Below are 19,881 nucleotides of genomic sequence, written 5' to 3' on the forward strand. Positions count from 1 at the left end.
TGGTTTAAAATATTTGTAAGTGCGTTCTGATGAATAACTGTTAAATACAGTTTTGAGAATACTGATTTTTAAACCCAATCATGCTGTTTAAAACAAAAAAGAGGAAGAAGCAAAGGAGCAAGCTAATTGTAAGATGTGGCTAAAAGAAGCTAATCTATTCTTAACCTTACTTCATAAGTGACAGTAAAATTAAATGGAGACAATCATGAATCACAGGAGGATGAGAGTTGGGTAACTAATTGGCCTATTTTCTGTGCTGTCAGAATCCTCTCAAGCAATTTTCTTCAATTATAACTGCAAATCAGCATGCTATTTCCTCCACGTGAACCATCCATTGCCTGAGGACTAACTAGGTATCCTGGGATAACTCATGATGAATTGTTAGAGACCATTTTCCACTAGTGAATCATTACAGGGAGTTCACAGTGAAATACCAGCATTAAAACTCTCTAAAAGTTCAGGGTGAAAAAATCCACAAAAAAAATGCATTATGTGCAAAAGGCTGACTGCCTTGGTCATCAACAAGAATTAGATCATTCTACTAGCAAACTCCGTGAAACAACAACAACAGAAAGCAAAACAGAAGTCAAAATATTGCCCCCATATCCTGACCTCTCTGCTTGATATGCTTGGTCCCCTAGTACCAAATAAATGCTATGCTAGCCAGAGACCGCTGGTATCTTCAGTTTGGATTGTGCCTTTGTTCTGTAATTTTAATACAATCAACTCTGCTACTCAGAGTCACTTATACCCTCTCTTATTTTACCTGGTTATATGATTTCCTACGACACATAACCTTGTCTTCCACATATCAACATCCCTATCTTGTTCTGCTAGAAATTAAAAAAAGAAAGCGCAATAGTTTCAGGTTGTCACTTAAAAAAAAACACACACACACATATTAATTAGCCAAATGCTCTTTTTCCAAAATTCACGTTCCTTTTATGCCAATACAGTAGCTATCTGACAGGTAGAATTCAAGAACTACCAGGGAAGTGACCCTATCTTCTATGGACATATCTAGTTGTAAAACAAGAAAATAAAATGTTCTGGGAGAACTTCTAAAGTATAGGCTATTTTTTACTTTTATAATTGACTTTTTGGGTTTAGGAGTCTAAAGTGTCATCCAATATATTACAATCCATGTAATAAGGAGACATTACTATATCATATCTATTTTAATATGCCATCATGAAATTTAATTGGAAATTGTTAACAGTTACTGTAATGGTATTTAAGTGTATTTTTAGCTCTTCACTGAAGCATATATTAGGGGATTTTGTACAAAGTGTTTATTTAGTAAATGTTGAAGAAAGAGATTTTTAAAGCACAGATCTATTAGGTATGACACAGAGATTTACAAATAAAGGGGGGAATGTACATGATGAATGTAAACTCTTGGCATTTATATGACTGCTCTTAGGAAATTACATTGACTTAAATGTCAATAGCTATTTGGACACCTGAGGCCAGGCTTTGAGAAGAAAAGAACACATCTTTAGCCTGTAAAGAACCTTGTAGATATCCAAAAATACAACTTGAAACATGTAAACACATCATATACTATTAAAATAAAGTAGATTGAACTCTCTTTAAAACTATACAAGACCTCAAACAAAGCCATATTTATTCCTTAGTTTATTTTGGTTTTGTTCTGAGATTGGTTTGATGGTTACCAAGGAAATCTGCACAACAAAGTATGTGTTTAATGGTGACAGATTTCATTTCCTTTTGGCGTTTTAGTGTTTTATATTAAGAATTCTCTCAGTGGTTGGACACCATGCTCAAAAGAACTTAATCTAACCAGAATAGCAAAAGTTGACATTTTTAAAAAAATAAAGCAAAATTTTTTGTTGTGAGTCAGTGAAAATCAAACCACGTATACAATAACTGCTTCTAGGTGGGAGACTGAGAATATTGATTATTTCTGTAATTGCAGTTATACTAAAATTCTATGATCTAATACCAATGCATCCTTCCTACATTTTAAACTTTGAGAAGGCAGAGTTCTTGCTTGATATTTTTTTCTCATACACTAGTTCTAAGACAGTACCTATGAACATAATGGTTTCTCAATAATTATGTATTAAATGAATGCTTGATGGGTCATTAAAATCAAGACAAAATGCTAAGATAAAACAACTTCATGGGAGTGATGTCAGTATCATGGCAGAAGAAGATGCTCCCTTTGGCTCTCCTCTTCAGTCTACAAGTAGTAAAACACCCATAACTCAACAGAGGTTCCACTGTCCAACACACCAGGATGCCAGAGAGATCCACACATCTGTACATCTGAAGGTGGGTTGACTAGAAGACATAGTGGTGGTGGAACAAGGGAAACAGTGGAGGCAGTGCTCACAATTTAGAGCTACCACCTGCGGTGGCTGAGAGCACAGCCAGAGAACCTGGTAACAGCAGTAAAGGTGGTGCATATGATTCCAGCTTCCCAGCCACAGCAGCACCCAAGATCATAGGGAACATGGCACCTACAGCAGCAGGGCCCATGATCTAGGTGCCTCCAGGTGTGGTGACACCTGCAACTTTGGCCCCCTGAACACAGCAGTGGCACCTGTGACCTAACAACCCTGGATGCAGCAAAGAAGTACGACCCAGACCTCCCTACCATTATTCTCCCCCTGCCACATCAGTGGTGCCTGCAACTTAGGCAATCCTGGACACAGCAGAGGCGCCCACCATCATCCCAGTACCTCCAAGAATGATGGCAGTGATAGCAGTGACACTGGCAGCAGCAAGTCACCCACAACCCAGGAGGCATGAGCAGTGATGACAAGAGCATTGGTGACACCTCTGGCAGAGGCAGAAGAGGGTGGAAAGTGCCTATTCTCAAACTGAAGGCAGTTCAGGAAAAAGAAACCAAAAATTTGTGCAATAGCACCACCAAATTAAAAAAAATAAAAAGGACTCTAATTACCAATTTATTGAATTGTTAGAATTAAAGCAAACAAAGATTGAACTAAATAAGAAACGTGTTTGCTACTTCAAATGTAGCAGCAGAGGAACAACACATAAAGCACCATGAAAAACCATAGTAACACAGGGATCAGAAAAAGAAAATGACAACTCTCCAGGAATCTAACTCAAAGTCCTGGAAGATTGTGATCTAACTGACAGAGAATTCAAAATAGCTGTCATAAAGAAACTCAACAAGCTACAAGAAAACTCAGAAAGGCAGTTCAGTGATCTCAGGGATAAAATTAATGAACAGAAGGAATACTTTATCAAAGATATTAAAACTCTAAAAAACAAACAGAAAATATGCAGCTGAACCACTCAATAAATGAGATAAAGAATGCATTAGAAAGCATTAGAAATAGAGCAGGCCATATGAAAGAGAGAATTAGTGACTTCGAAGATAGAAATCCAGAAATGACTACAGCAGAAGAGGAGAGAGTAATAAGAGTTTTTAAAATGAATAAATACAACAAGAATTATCCAACTCCATTAGAAAGAGTACATAAGGGATGGTAAAGGTATCCCAGAAAGAGAAGAGAGGGAAATGGGAGCAGAGAGTTTATTTCAAGAAAAATAGCTGGGAACTCCCCACACCTGGGGAAGGAAATGGATATAGAAGTTTACCAAGGTAAGAAAATGCCTAATTAACTCAGCACAAAAGACCTTCTCCAAACACATTAGGGTAAAACCATCAAAAGTCAATGACAAATTTTTAAAGGCAGACAGGGAAAAAAGAAAGTGAACTACAAAGTCACCCCCATTAGGCTATCAGCAGATTTCTCAGTAGAAACTCTCCAATCCAAGAGAGAGTGGAATGACATACTCAAAATATTTAAAGATTAAAAACTGTCAGCCAAGAAGACTCTATCCAGCAAAGTTATCATTCAGTTATGAAGGAGAAATAAAGGCTTTCCAAGACAAACAAAAGCTGAGGGAATTCATCACCACTAGGCTTGTTTTACAGGAAATGTTGAAAGGAGCTCTTCTATCTGAAATGAAAAGTCAAAAAAGTACACAAAACTTTAAGTAAGGTGACAAATAGAAGCAGAAAATTGCAACTCTATATTAAAATAGGCAGTTAAATAATCACAGCATAAAGGCTAAGTGTTAAAAGCATTAAAGCTAACTATAGCTACTTCAATTTGGTAACAAACTCACAACATAAAAAGGAATAATTTGTGACCAAAAAAAAAAAAACACACAAAACGGGAAGAGAAAAGGGACAGAACCTGTATAGGCAATGGAAATAAGATGCTATCAGCAGAAAAAAAGACTATTGTATCCATTAGATGTTTTATACAAACCTCACAGAGAACAAATAATGCAAATCTAGAGCAGAGACAAGGAACATAAAAAACAAGAAGAAACTGAGAAAAACATCATAGAAAACCACCAAACGGAAGTGGCAAACAGAAACACAAGGAAAAAAAAAGAAAAAAAGAAACACAAGGAAAAAGAAGCAATAGAGATAACAGAGCAAGCAGAAAACAAAAGATAAAATCGCAATACTAAGTCCTCATTTATCACCAATCATCCTAAATGGAAATAGATTGAATTTACCAATCAAAAGACACAGAGTGCCTGGACTGACTTTTAAAAAAGACCCAACTATGCTGCCTCCAGGAAACGCATCTCAGCTCAAAAGGAAAACACAGGCTCAAAGTGAAGGGAAGACAGATGATACTCCAAGCAAATGGCAAGCAAAAGAAAGTAGATGTAGTCATACTCATAAAAGACAAAATAGACTTCAAGTCAAAAAAGGTAACGAGACAAAGATGAATGTTATATGATGATAAAGAAGGCAAGTTACATCAAGAAGGCATAACATTATATATATACACACACACACACACACACACACACACACACACACACACATATATACACACACACCCTACCACAGGAGCACTAAAATATATAAAGCAATTATTAACAGACCTAAAGGGAGAATTTGACAGCAACACTATAATACTAAGGAAGTATAGCACCAGATGTACATCAATGGATATATCATCCAAACAGAAAGTCAACAAGGAAACAGCAATCTTGAAGGAAACTTAGATCAGAGAAACTTAATAGATACATACAGAACATTTCACCTAAAAGGAGCAGAATATACATTCTCCTTAAGTGCACATGCAAGAAGAACAGACCATATACTGGGAGACCAAGAATAGACCATATACTGGGAGACAAAATAAGTCTCAATAAATTTAAGAAGATTGAAATAATATCAAACATCTTTTCTGACCAAAATGGTATGAGACTAGAAATCAACTACAAGAAGAAATCTGGAAAATCACAAATATGTGGAGAATAAACAGCATGCCACTGAAAAAATTACTGGGTCAAAAAGAAATCAAAGGAGAAATTTAAAAATATCTGATGGACAATGAAAATAAGACATACCAAAATCTATTGGATTCAACAAAACTGGTACTAAAAAGGAAGTTTACAGCAATACAGGCCTATCTCAAGAAGCAAGAAAAGTCTCAAATAACAATGTAATCTTACATCTGAAGGAACAAGAAGAACAAACAAATCTCAATGTCAGTAGAAGAAAAAGAATAATAAAAATCAGAGAGGAAATAAGTAAAATAGACACCTAAAAGGGAATACAATAGATCAATGAAACTAAAAGCTCATTCTCTGAAAAGATAAACAAAAATGCCAAATCATTAGCTAGACTCACTAAGAAAAAAAAGAGAAAGCTCAAATAAAATCAGAAACAAAATAGAATAAGTTACAACAAATACCACAGAAATATAAACGATTATGACACTACTATGAACAGCTATATTGAAACAAATTGAACAACCTAGAAGAAATAAATTCTTAGAATCATACAAAATTTCAAGATTGAATCATGAAGAAATAAAAAATCTGAATAGACTGATCACTAATAAGGAGACTGAAATAGTACTCAAAAACCTCCCAAAAAATAAAAGTCTGGAACCATATGGCTTAACTGGTGAATGCTATCAAACATTCAAAGATGATTTAATACATACTATTTTCAGAAAAAAGTCAAGAAAAGGGAATGCCTCCAAGCTCATTTTACAAGGCTAATATTACTGTGATAGCAAAAAAGGACAGAATCAAGACACAAAAAAGAAAATTATAGGCCAATATCTATGGTGAATATAGATGGAAACATCCTCAACAAGATATTAACAAATACAACAATACATTACAAGGGCCATACACCATAGCCAAAAGGGATTTATTCTAGGGATGCAAGGATGGTTCAACATCTGCAAATCAATCAACATAATACACCACATTAAGAAAATGAAGGATAAAAATCATATGATCACCTCAACAGATGCGGAAAAAGCATTTGACAAGATTCAAAACCCATTATGATAAAAAATCTACATAAAATGAGCATAGAAGGAACGTACCTCAACTTAATAATGGCCATAAATGACAAAACCACATCAAACATCATAGTTAACAGTGAACAACTGAAAGCTATCCTTCTAAGATAAGGAACAAAACAAGGATGCACACTCTCGCCACTCTTATTCAACATAGTATTGGAAGTCCTAGCAAGGAAAAGAAATAAAAGGCATCCAAATTGGAAACGAAGAAGTAACACTATCACTATTTGAAGATGATATGATTTTAAATGTAGAACACCCTAAAGACTCCACCAAAAAACTACTGGAAATAAAAAATGAATACAGTAAAGTTTCAAGGTACAAAATCAATATACAAAATCTGTTGTATTTCATACACTAAAAACAAACTAGCAAGAGGGCAGACAGCAGAAGCAAGAAGAACTACAATCCTGCAGCCTGTGGAACAAAAACCATATTCACAGAAAGATAGACAAGATGAAAAGTCAGAGGGCTATGTACCAGATGAAGGAACAAGATAAAAACCCAGAAAAACAACTAAAGTAAGTGGAGATAGGCAAACTTCCAGAAAAGAATTCAGAATAATGATAGTGAAGATGATCCAGGACCTCGGAAAAAGAATGGAAGCAAAGATCGAGACGATGCAAGAAATGTTTAACAAAGACCTAGAAGAATTAAAGAACAAGCAAACAGAGATGAACAATAGAATAACTGACATGAAAAATACACTAGGAGGAATCAATAGCAGAATAACTGAGGCAGAAGAACGGATAAGTGACCTGGAAGACAGAATGGTGGAATTCACTGCTGTGAAACAGAATAAAGAAAAAAGAATGAAAAGAAATGAAGACAGCCTAAGAGACCTCTGGGACAACATAAAACGCAACAACATTCACATTATAGGGGTCCCAAAAGGAGAAGAGAGAGAGAAAGGACCAGAGAAAATATTTGAAGAGATTATAGTTGAAAACTTCCCTAACATGGGAAAGGAAATAGCCACCCAAGTCCAGGAAGTGCAGCGAGTCCCATACAGGATAAACCCAAGGAGAAACACGCCGAGACACAAAGTAATCAAATTGGCAAAAATTAAAGACAAAGAAAAATTATTGAAAGCAGCAAGGGAAAAACGACAAATAACATACAACGGAACTCCCATAAGGTTAACAGCTGATTTCTCAGCAGAAACTCTACAAGCCAGAAGGGAGTGGCATGATATACTTCAATCAATGAAAAGGAAGAACGTACAACCAAGATTACTCTACCCAGCAAGGATCTCATTCAGATTTCATGGAGAAATCAAAAGCTTTACAGACAAGCAAAAGCTAAGAGAATTCACCACCAAACCAGCTCTACAACAAATGATAAAGGAACTTCTCTAAGTGGGAAACACAAGAGAAGAAAAGGACCTACAAAAACAAACCCAAAACAATTAAGAAAATGGTCATAGGAACATACATATTGATAATTACCTTAAACGTGAATGGATTAAATGCTCCAACCAAAAGACACAGGCTTGCTGAATGGATACAAAAACAAGACCCATATATATGCTGTCTAAAAGAGACCCACTTCAGACCTAGGGACACATACAGAGTGAAAGTGAGGGGGTGGAAAAAGATATTCCATGAAAATGGACATCAAAAGAAAGCTGGAATAGCTATACTCATATCAGATAAAATAGATTTTAAAATAAAGAATGTTACAAGAGACAAGGAAGGACACTACATAATGATCAACGGATCAATCCAAGAAGAAGATATAACAATTATAAATATATATGCACCCAACATAGGAGCACCTCAATAAATAAGGCAACTGCTAACAGCTATAAAAGAGGAAATCAACAGTAACATAATAATAGTGGGGGACTTTAACACCTCACTTACACCAACGGACAGATCATCCAAAATGAAAATAAATAAGGAAACATAAGCTTTAAATGACACAATAGACCAGAGAGATTTAATTGATATTTATAGGACATTCCATCCAAAAACAGCAGATTACACGTTCTTCTCAAGTGTGCACGGAACATTCTCCAGGATAGATCACATCTTGGGTCACAAATCAAGCTTCAGTAAATTTAAGAAAATTGAAATCATAACAAGCATCTTTTCTGACCACAAAGCTATGAGATTAGAAATGAATTACAGGGAAAAAAACGTAAAAACCACAAACACATGGAGGCTAAAAATATGTTACTAAACAACCAAGAGATCACTGAAGAAATCAAAGAGGAAACCAAAAAATACCTAGAGACAACTGACAATGAAAACACGACGATCCAAAACCTATCTGATGCAGCAAAAGCAGTTCTAAGAGGGAAGTTTATAGCTATACAAGCCTACCTCAAGAAACAAGGAAAATCTCAAGTAAACAATCTAAACTTACACCTAAAGGAACTAGAGAAAGAAAAACAAACAAAACCCAAAGTTAACAGAAGGAAAGAAATCACAAAGATCAGAGCAGAAATAAATGAAATAGAAACAAAGAAAACAATAGCAAAGAACAATAAAACTAAAAGCTGGTTCTTTGAGAAGATAAACAAAATTGATAAACCATTAGCCAGACTCATCAAGAAAAACTGGGAGAGGACTCAAATCAATAAAATTAGAAATGAAAAAGGAGAAGTTACAACAGACACCCCAGAAATACAAAGCATCCTAACAAGTAACTCTATGCCAATAAGATGGACACCTGGAAGAAATGGACAAATTCTTAGAAAGGTATACCCTTCCAAGACTGAACCAGGAAGAAACAGAAAATATGAACAGACCAATCACAAGTAATGAAATTGAAACTGTGATTAAAAATCTTCCAACAAACAAAAGTCCAGGACCAGATGGCTTCACAGGTGAATTCTATCAAACATTTAGAGAAGAGCTAACACCCATCCTTCTCAAACTCTTCCAAAAAACTGCAGAGGAAGGAACACCCCCAAACTCATTCTATGAGGCCACCATCACCCTGATACCAAAATCAGACAAAGATACTGCAAAAAACGAAAATTAGAGACCAATAACACTGATGAATATAGATGCAAGAATCCTCAAGAAAATACTAGCAAACAGAATCCAACAACACATTAAAAGGATCATACAACATGATCCACTGGGATTTATCCCAGGGATGCAAGGATTCTTCAGTATACACAAATCAAACAATGTGATACACCATATTAACAAATTGAAGAATAAAAACCATATGATCATCTCAATAGATGCAGAAAAAGTTTTTGACAAAATTCAACACCAATTTATGATAAAAACTTTCCAGAAAGTAGTCATAGAGGGCACCTACCTCAACATAATAAAGGCCATATACGACAAACCCACAGCAAACATCATTCTCAATGGTGAAAAACTGAAAGCATTTCCTCTAAGATCAGGAAGGAGACAAGGATGTCCACTCTCATCACCATCATTCAACATAATTTTGGAAGTCCTAGCCATGGCAATCAGAGAAGAAAAAGAAATAAAAGGAATACAAATTGGAAAAGAAGAAGTAAAACTGTCACTGTTTGTAGATGACATGATACTACAAATAGAGAAACCTAAAAATGCCACCAGAAAACTACTAGAGCTAATCAATGAATTTGGTAAAGTAGCAGGATACAAAATTAAAGCACAGAAATCTCTTGCATTCCTATAGACTAATGATGAAAAATCTGAAAGAGAAGTTATGGAAACACTCCCATTTACCACTGCAACAAAAAGAATATAATACCTAGGAATAAACCTACCTAAGGAGACAAAAGACCTGTATGCAGAAAACTATAAGACACTGATGAAAGCAATTAAAGATGATACCAACAGATGGAGAGATACACCATGTTCTTGGATTGGAAGAATCAATATTGTGAAAATGACTATACTACCCAAAGCAATCTACAGATTTAATGCAATGCCCACCAAATTACCAATGGCATTTTTTTTACAGAACTAGAACAAATCATCTTAAAATTTGTATGGAGACGCAAAAGACCCCGAATAGCCAAAGCACTCTTGAGGGAAAAAACGGAGCTGGAGGAATCAGACTCCCTGACTTCAGACTATATTACAAAGCTACAGTAATCAAGACAATATGGTACTGGCACAAAAACAGAAACATAGATCAATGGAACAAGATAGAAAGCCCAGAGATAAACCCACGCACCTATGGTCAACTAATCTATGACAAAGGAGGCAAAGATATACAATGGAGAAAAGACAGTCTCTTCAATAAGTGGTGCTGGGAAAACTGGACAGCTACATGCAAAAGAATGAAATTAGAACACTCCCTAACACCATACACAAAAATAAACTCAAAATGGATTCGAGACCTAAATGTAAGCCCAGACACTATAAAACTCTTAGAGGAAAACATAGGAAGAACACTCTTTGACATAAATCACAGCAAGATCTTTTTTGATCCACCTTGTAGAGTAATGGAAATAAAAACAAAAATAAACAAATGGGACCTAATGAAACATTACATGAAATTTCTAAAAATCTTATATGTTCTGGTATAATGTTATAAGTCATAATTCTAGTTATCAGTTTAAAATGTATATCTCAGAAATAACTAAATTTCCTTGTCAATTGCATTATTATGAACTTTCATCAAATCTTTAACCGTGGTCATTTTTAAGTCTTTTGTCATTTACAGACAGTTCTGGGTGTACTCTGATGCTTTTGCAAAAATGTTCCAATAAAAGGGTTTCATCTTCAAGGAATTCATGGAAAAGACACTGACAAGTACAGGTTTCTGGTAACTGACTATACTGCTGAACTGAATGAATAAGCATTTTCAGAACTCTAATGGAAAACTGATGAATTCATAAAAGTGCTAACAAAGATCAAGATGAAAAAAAAAGAATGCAGAATAATGATAGTAAAGATGATCCAAAATCTTGGAAATAGAATGGAGAAAATACAAGAAACGTTTAACCAGGACCTAGAAGAACTAAAGAGCAAACAAACAGAGATGAACAACACAATATATGAAATTAAAAATACTCTAGAAGGGATCAATAGCAGAATAACTCAGGCAGAAGAACGGATAAGTGACCTGGAAGATAAAAGAGTGGAAATAACGACTGCAGAGCAGAATAAAGAAAAAACTATGAAAAGAATTCAGGACACTCTCAGAGACCTCTGGGCCAACATTAAATGCACCAACATTCGAATTATAGGGGTCCCAGAAGAAGAAGAGAAAAAGAAAGGGACTGAGAAAGTATTTGAAGAGATTATAGTTGAAAACTTCCCTAATATGGGAAAGGAAATAGTTAATCAAGTCCAGGAAGCACAGAGAGTCCCATACAGGATAAATCCAAGGAGAAACATGCAAAAACACATATTAATCAAACTATCAAAAATGAAATGCAAACAAAAAATATTAAAAGCAGCAAGGGAAAAGCAACGAATAACATACAAAGGAATCCCCATAAGGTTAACAGCTGATCTTTCAGGAGAAACTCTGAAAGCCAGAAGGGAGTGGCAGGACATATTTAAAGTGATGAAAGGGAAAAACCTACAATCAAGATTACTCTACGAAGCAATGATCCCATTTAGATTCGACGGAGAAATTAAAACCTTTACAGACAAGCAAAAGCTAGAGAATTCAGCAACACCAAATCAGCTTTACAACAAATGCTAAAGGAACTTCTCTGGGCAGGAAACACAAGAGAAGGAAAAGACTTACAATAACAAACCCAAAACAATTAAGAAAATGGTAATAGGAACATACATATCGATAATTACCTTAAATGTAAATGGATTAAATGCTCCAACCAAAAGACACAGACTGGCTGAATGGACACAAAAACAAGACCATATATATGCTGTCTACAAGAGACCCACTTCAGACCTAGGGACACATAAAGAATGAAAGTGAGGGGATGGAAAAAGATATTCCAGGCAAATGAAAATCAAAAGAAAGCTGGAGTAGGAATTCTCATATCAGACAAAATGGACTTTAAAATAAAGACTAACACAAGAGAAAAAGAAGGACACTACATAATGATCAAGGGATCAATCCAAGAGGAAGATATAACAATTGTAAATATTTATGCACCCAACATAGGAGCACCTCAATACATAAGGCAAATGCTAACAGCCATAAAAGGGGAAATCGACAGTAACACAATCATAGTAGGGGACTTTAACACCCCACTTTCACCAATGGACAGATCATCCAAATTGAAAATAAATAAGGAAACACAAGCTTTAAATGACACCTTAGGCAAGTTGGACTTAACTGATATTTATAGGACATTCCATCGAAAAACAACAGGATACACTTTCTTCTGAAGTGCTCATGGAACATTCTCCCGAATAGATCATATCTTGGGTCACGAATCATGCCTTGGTTAATTTAAGAAATTGAAATCATATCAAGTTATCTTTTCCAACCACAATGCTATGAGACTAGATATCAATTACAGGAAAAAAACTGTAAAAACTACAAACACACAGAGGCTAAACAGTACACTACTAAATAACCAAGAGATCCCTGAAGAGATCAAAGAGGAAATCAAAAAATACCTAGAAACAAATGACAATGAAAACACGACGACCAAAAACCTATGGGATGCAGCAAAAGCAGTTCTAAGAGGGAAGTTTATAGCAATACAATCCTACCTTAAGAAACAAGAAACAGCTCAAATAAACAACCTAACCTTACACCTAAAGCAAGTAGAGAAAGAAGAAGAAAAAACCCCTAAATTTAGCAGACGGAAAAAAAATCATAAAAATCAGATCAGATATAAATGAAAAAGAAATGAAGGGCACAATAACAAAGATCAATAAAACTAAAAGCTGGTTCTTTGAGAAGATAAACAAAATTGATAAACCATTAGCCAGACTCATCAAGAAAAAAAGGGGAAAGACTCAAATTAACAGAATTAGAAATGAAAAAGGAGAAGTAACAACTGACACAACAGAGATACAAAAGATCATGAGAGATTACTACAAGCAACTACATGCCAATACAGTGGACAACCTGGAAGAAATGGACAAATTCTTAGAAAAGCACAACCTTCCAACAGTGAACCAAGAAGAAATAGAAAATATAAACAGACCAATCACAAGCACTGAAATTGAGGCTGTGATTAAAAATATTCCAACAAACAAAAGCCCAGGACCAGATGGATTCACAGGCAAATTCTATCGAACACTTAGAGAAGAGCTGACACCCATCCTTCTCAAACTCTTCCACAATATAGCAGAGGGAGGAACACTCCCAAACTCATTCTACGAGGCCACCATCACCCTGATACCAAAACCAGACAAAGATGTGATAAAAAAAGAAAATGACATGCCAATATCACTTATGAACATAGATGCAAAAATCCTCAACAAAATACTAGCAAACAGAATCCAACAACATATTAAAAGGATCATACACCATGATCAAGTGGGCTTTATCCCAGGAATGCAAGCATTCTTCAATATATGCAAATCAATCAATGTGATAAACCATATTAACAAATTGAAGAATAAAAGCCATATGATCATCTCAATAGATGCAGAAAAAGTTTTTGAAAAAATTCAACACCCATTTATGATAAAAACTCTCCAGAAAGTAGGCATAGAGGGAACTTATCTCAACATAATAAAGGCCACATATGACAAACCCACAGCCAACAGTGTTCTCAATGGTGAAAAACTGAAACCATTTCCACTAAGATCAGAAACAAGACAAGGTTGCCCATTCTCACCACTATTATTCAACATAGTTTTGGAAGTGTTTCAACACAGAGAAGAAAAAGAAATAAAAGGAATCCAAATAGGAAGAGAAGAAGTAAAACTGTCACTGTTTGCAGAAGACATGATACTATACATAGAGTATCCTAAAGATGCTACCAGAAAACTACTGGAACTAATCAATGAATTTGGTAAAGTAGCAGAATACAAAATTAATGCACAGAAATCTCTTGCATTCCTATACACTTATGATGAAAAATCGAAAAGAGAAATTAAGGAAACACTCCCATTTACCATTGCAACAAAAAGAATAAAATACCTAGGAATAAGCCTACCTAAGGAGACAAAAGACCTGTATGCAGAAAACTATAAGACACTGATGAAAGAAATTAAAGATGATACAAATAGATGGAGAGATATACCATGTTCCTTGATTGGAAGAATCAACATTGTGAAAATGACTATACTACCCACAGCATTCTTCATATTCAATGCCATCCCTATCAAACTACCAATGGCATTTTTCACAAAACTAAATTTCACAATTTGTGTGGATACACCAAGACCCCGAACAGCCAAAGCAATCTTGAGAAACAAAAACAGAGCCGGAGGCAACAGGCTCCCTGACTTCAGACTATACTAGCAAGCTACAGTAATCAAGACAGTATGGTACTGGCACAAAAACGGAAATATAGATCAATGGAACACGATAGAAAGCCCAGAGGTAAACCCACGCACATATGGTCACCTTATCTTTGATAAAGGAGGCAAGAATATACAATGGAGAAAAGACAGCCTCTTCAGTAAATGGTGCTGGGAAAAGTGGACAGCTACATGTAAAAGAATGAAATTAGAACACTCCCTAACACCATACACAAAAATAAACTCAAAATGGATTAAAGACCTAAATGTAAGGCCAGACACTATAAAACTCTCAGAGGAAAGCATAGGCAGAACAGTCTATGACATAAATCACAGCAAGATCCTTTTCGACCCACCTCCTAGAGAAAGGGAAATAAAAAGAAGAATAAACAAATGGGACCTAATGAAACTTCAAAGCTTTTGCACAGCAAAGGAAACCATAAACAAGATGAAGAGACAACCCTCAGAATGGGAGAAAATATTTGCAAACGAGTCAACGGAGAAAGGATTAATCTCCAAAATACAGAAGCAGCTCATGCAGCTCAATATCAAAAAAACAAACAACCCAATCCAAAAATGGGCAGAAGACCTAAATAGACATTTCTCCAAAGAAGATATACAGACTGCCAACAAACACATGAAAGGATGCTCAACATCACTAATCATTAGAGGAATGCAAATCAAACCTTCAATGAGGTATCACCTCACAGCAGTCAGAATGGCTATAATCAAAAAATCTACAAACAATACATGCTGGAGTGGGTGTGGAGAAAAGGGAACCCTCTTGCACTGTTGGTGGGAATGTAAATTGATACAGCCACTATGGAGAACAGTATGGAGGTTCCTTAAAAAACTAAAAATAGAACTACCATACGATCCAGCAATCCCACTACTGGGCATATACCCTGAGAAAACCATAATTCAAACAGAGTCATGTACCACAATGTTCATTGCAGCTCTATTTACAATAGCCAGGACATGGAAGCAACCTAAGTGTCCATCGACAGATGAATGGATAAAGAAGATGTGGCACATATATACAATGGAATATTACTCAGCCATGAAAAGAAACGAAATTGAGTTATTAGTAGTGAGGTGGATGGACCCAGAGTCTGTCATACGCAGTGAGGTTAAGTCAGGAAGAGAAAAACAAATACTGTATGCTAACACACATATATAGAATCTAAAAAACAAAAAAATGGTTCTGAAGAACCTAGGGGCAGGACAGGAATAAAGACACAGACGTAGAGAATGGACTTGAGGACAAGGGAGGGGGAAGGGTAAGCTGGGACGAGGTGAGAGAGTAGCATGGACATATATACACTACCAAATGTAAAATAGAGAGCTAGTGGGAAGCAGCCACATAGCACAGGGAGATCAGCTCGGTGCTTTGTGACCACCTAGAGGGGTGGGATAGGGAGGGTGGGAGGGAGGGAGATGCAAGAGGGAGGAGATATGGGAACATATGTATATGTATAACTGATTCACTTTGTTATAAAGTAGAAACTAACACAACATTGTAAAGCAATTATACTCCAATAAAGATGTTAAAAAAATATATATATAAAAAATAAAAAATTAAATTAAAAAAATTAAAATAAATTAAAAAAAGAAACACCAGTACAATCACTGAGTTCTGAGTAGAACAGGAAGTGAAATTCCTCTGGGTGTGAGGGCCCAGGAATCAGACTTGCCTGGGTTTAAATCTCGTTCACTCTCTCATTCACTCTGTGATCCTGAGGCAGGAGATAGATGGACCTGAAACTGAGCAGCTGGAGCTTGTCCCCTCTGGACAGATACTCCAAGATGAAGACAATAGCTGGAGGGAGGAGAAGCTGAGCCCTGCCCAGATAAAAGATAAAGAGACCACATATGCCTTATTCTCAAGGTCATATGTGCAGAAAGGCTCCTTGTAGCTCGAAAGGGAAGGGGCGTCACCCCATAGTAGGTGATGTCAACCTACCCATAGGCCTCTTCGATAGAATCTATCTTGGCTAAGAGATGTGCGCACACAAGGGAGGACCCTGAGATAAACCAAATATGGACTCAGAGCCAGACATAGCAATATGAGTGGCCAGAGGAAACCTGGAAGAAATGCCCCATATAAGTGATTCAAACTAGCATGAGGGCTCGACTCCCTCTCTGAGCCCGCCTGTGCGGGTCTATTCTCACGTACCATTTTTCCTCCTAATAAACATTTTACTTGTTTCACTAAAAAAAAAAAAAAAAAGACAATGTACTGAGTGGGAAAACATATTTGCAAATCATATATCCAATAAGGGGTTAATATACAAAATCTATAAAGAACTCATGCAAGTCAACAACAACAAAAACTCAATCAGATTATAAAATGGGCAGAGGACCCCAACAGGCATTTTTGCAAAGAAGACAGACAGATGGCCAATAGGCACATGAAAAACTCTCAATATCACTAATTATTAGGGAAATGTAAATTAAAACCACAATGAGATATCACCAACCCCCTTAAAAATGGCTATTGTTAAAAAGACAAGAAATAACAAGTGTTGGTGAGAATGTGGAGAAAAATGAACCCTTATACACTGTTGATGGGACTGTAAATTGGTGCAGTCACTGTGGAAAACAGTATGGAGATTCCTCAGAAAATTAAGAATAGAAGTACCATATATTCCAGTTATATAACTTCTGGGTAATTATCCAAAGAATAGGAAAATGCTAATTTGAAAAAGATATATGTACCCCTATGCTCTTCACAGCATTATTTACAATACCCAAGATATGGAAACAACTTAAGTGCCTATTGATGGATGAATGGATAAATAAAATGTGGTGTGTGCATAAATATATATATATATACACATGTGTGTGTATACATACATATGTATATATATACACACACATACACGTACACAATGGAATACTACTCAGCCACAAAAAAGATGAAATCTCGCCATTTGCAAGAACATTGACGGAACTTGAGGATATTATGCTAAGTGAAATAAGTCAGAGAAAAACAAATACTGTATGATTTCATTCATGTGGAATATTTTTTAAAAACCCCAAACAATCAAAGAAATAAAACAAAAACACATAGATACAGAGAACAGATTGGTGGTACCAGAAGGGCAGGGTGTAGGGGAGGGCAAAATAGGTAAAATGGGTCAATTTAAGGGTGATGGATGGAAAGTAGACTTTTGGTGGTGTAGTGTATACAGAATTCAAATTGTAATGCTGTACACATGAAACGTACATAATCTTACAAACCAATGTTACCTCAATTAAAAAAACAGCTTCTTTAAAATGTAAAAAGTCACGCTAGTTTTCTTTTTTTTAATATTTATTTATTCATTTAGTTGTGGCATGTGAACTCTTAGTTGCGGCATGTAGGATCCAGTTCCCTGATCAGGGATCGAACCCAGGCCCCCTGCATTGGGAGCACAGAGTCTTAGCCACTGGACCACCAGGGAAGTCCCTCATGTTAGTTTTCAAACTTGAAACTTCTCTGTGAACCATAGTAGGATAACTTAAGAAATATTAATTGTGAGAAAAACTTGTTCCATTTGTAATAGTGACACAAGTAACTTGTATTTAATTTTACACATACAGACATTCACACATACTTAATGTTACATTGTAGGAAATTTGCATATTTTATTACCTCTATTTGGAAACGTGCATTATAAACACCTTTTATGGTTATTTGAATGATAAACTCGTTATTCAACATTTTTTCACCTCCTTTAAGAAAGACAATGCTAATTTAATTAACCATGCTTTATTCCCCCTCTTAAATCAACACTAATTCTCTTGATAATTTGGTGAAAGTTATAAATTTCAACTTCTACATGAATGGTACTGACAAACTAAATAGGGAATAATTTAATTCAGTCAAAACTTAAAAGAGCTTAGACTATTTCTTTGAAGTTGACTAAATATAAAAGACATAGTTACTGGCATATTCAGGTAATAACATTTAATTTTTCTTAACAGGACAAGGCAAGATTTTAAGGTTCAGGAATATAAAAACATTTTCCATGTGTAACTTCTGTTTGATTTTTATGACTAATAAACTTCAGAATTTATATTGTTATGTTGTCTTTCTTGTTTTTGATCTTTTTCATGAAAGACTGTGTGTATATATCAATACCAAAATGTCACAACTAATAGTCCCACTTATTCTTCCACTATTACAACTAAAGTACATTTCATTAATCTCACAAGACTGACTGACATGTACACCTGGCACTTTATTTCGGTAACCACATAACATAAAAAAATATTTGAAGTTTGCAATTATAAGCCGAGGTGGATATGAATAACAAAGCTGCCACCTTGAAGGGGATTGTAAAAAATCTAATACTTAGCTCAGCCTAAGATGCACCCTGAAATATTTGTTATCACGTTAAGAAGCATGAGATAAGTGACAACTCTCCAAGAGATGAAAACTCTTCTATTATTGCTAAAAAAAACAATGTCAGATCTTCTACCCAAACCCTCTTTTTTCCGAGAGGACAGTTATTTTTACAAATCCCAATTTGTTCTAGATTGACTTCTGGAAGTTTACTTATCAATTATAACTGACTGGGCCTAAATAAGTTAGCTATTAAGAAGCAGTTGGAGTGGTTAAATTCAAAGCATTAAATCCAAGTCAAAATGTATATCTAATATTGTGATTAATAATTCAATAAAATATAATATAAACATAACAAAAGAAAATAGCAATCACTATTCATCATGAATGTATTTCTATTTCTAATAGCACTACTATTAGCTAACGTTCTGAGTGTTTACTAGGTGCCAGTTTCCATGCACATTGCATGTACTATCTCATGTTAAAATCATAATAATACCATTTTACAGATCAGGAGATTGTCTGACATTGCAGCATTCCAGTTGATATACAAAGAAATTATGAAAAAGCATACATTTGAAGTAGTAACCAAAACTTATTTTAAAAGAGGCATTTTTCTTTGGTGGGACAAAATTATAAAGCCTTCATTACAGTAATAGATTGCTAATAAATTATGCTTAAATAGTCTTTAACTAATGGGTTAAAAAGATCAGTAAAAAATATTTGTTTAAAGAGCATTTTAATTGGCAATATTTTACAATTATGAGCTATTAGATCATGTTAAATGTATCAGTTATCAGCTATTACTAGATTCAATGGCAATGCGGATCCATATTTACAGAGTGATGACCCAGAAAGTGAATGACTGAGAATTAGAGACTAGGAAATT

Source organism: Eschrichtius robustus, chromosome X, assembly GCF_028021215.1.
Source record: "Eschrichtius robustus isolate mEscRob2 chromosome X, mEscRob2.pri, whole genome shotgun sequence".
NCBI classification, from domain to species: Eukaryota; Metazoa; Chordata; class Mammalia; order Artiodactyla; family Eschrichtiidae; genus Eschrichtius; species Eschrichtius robustus.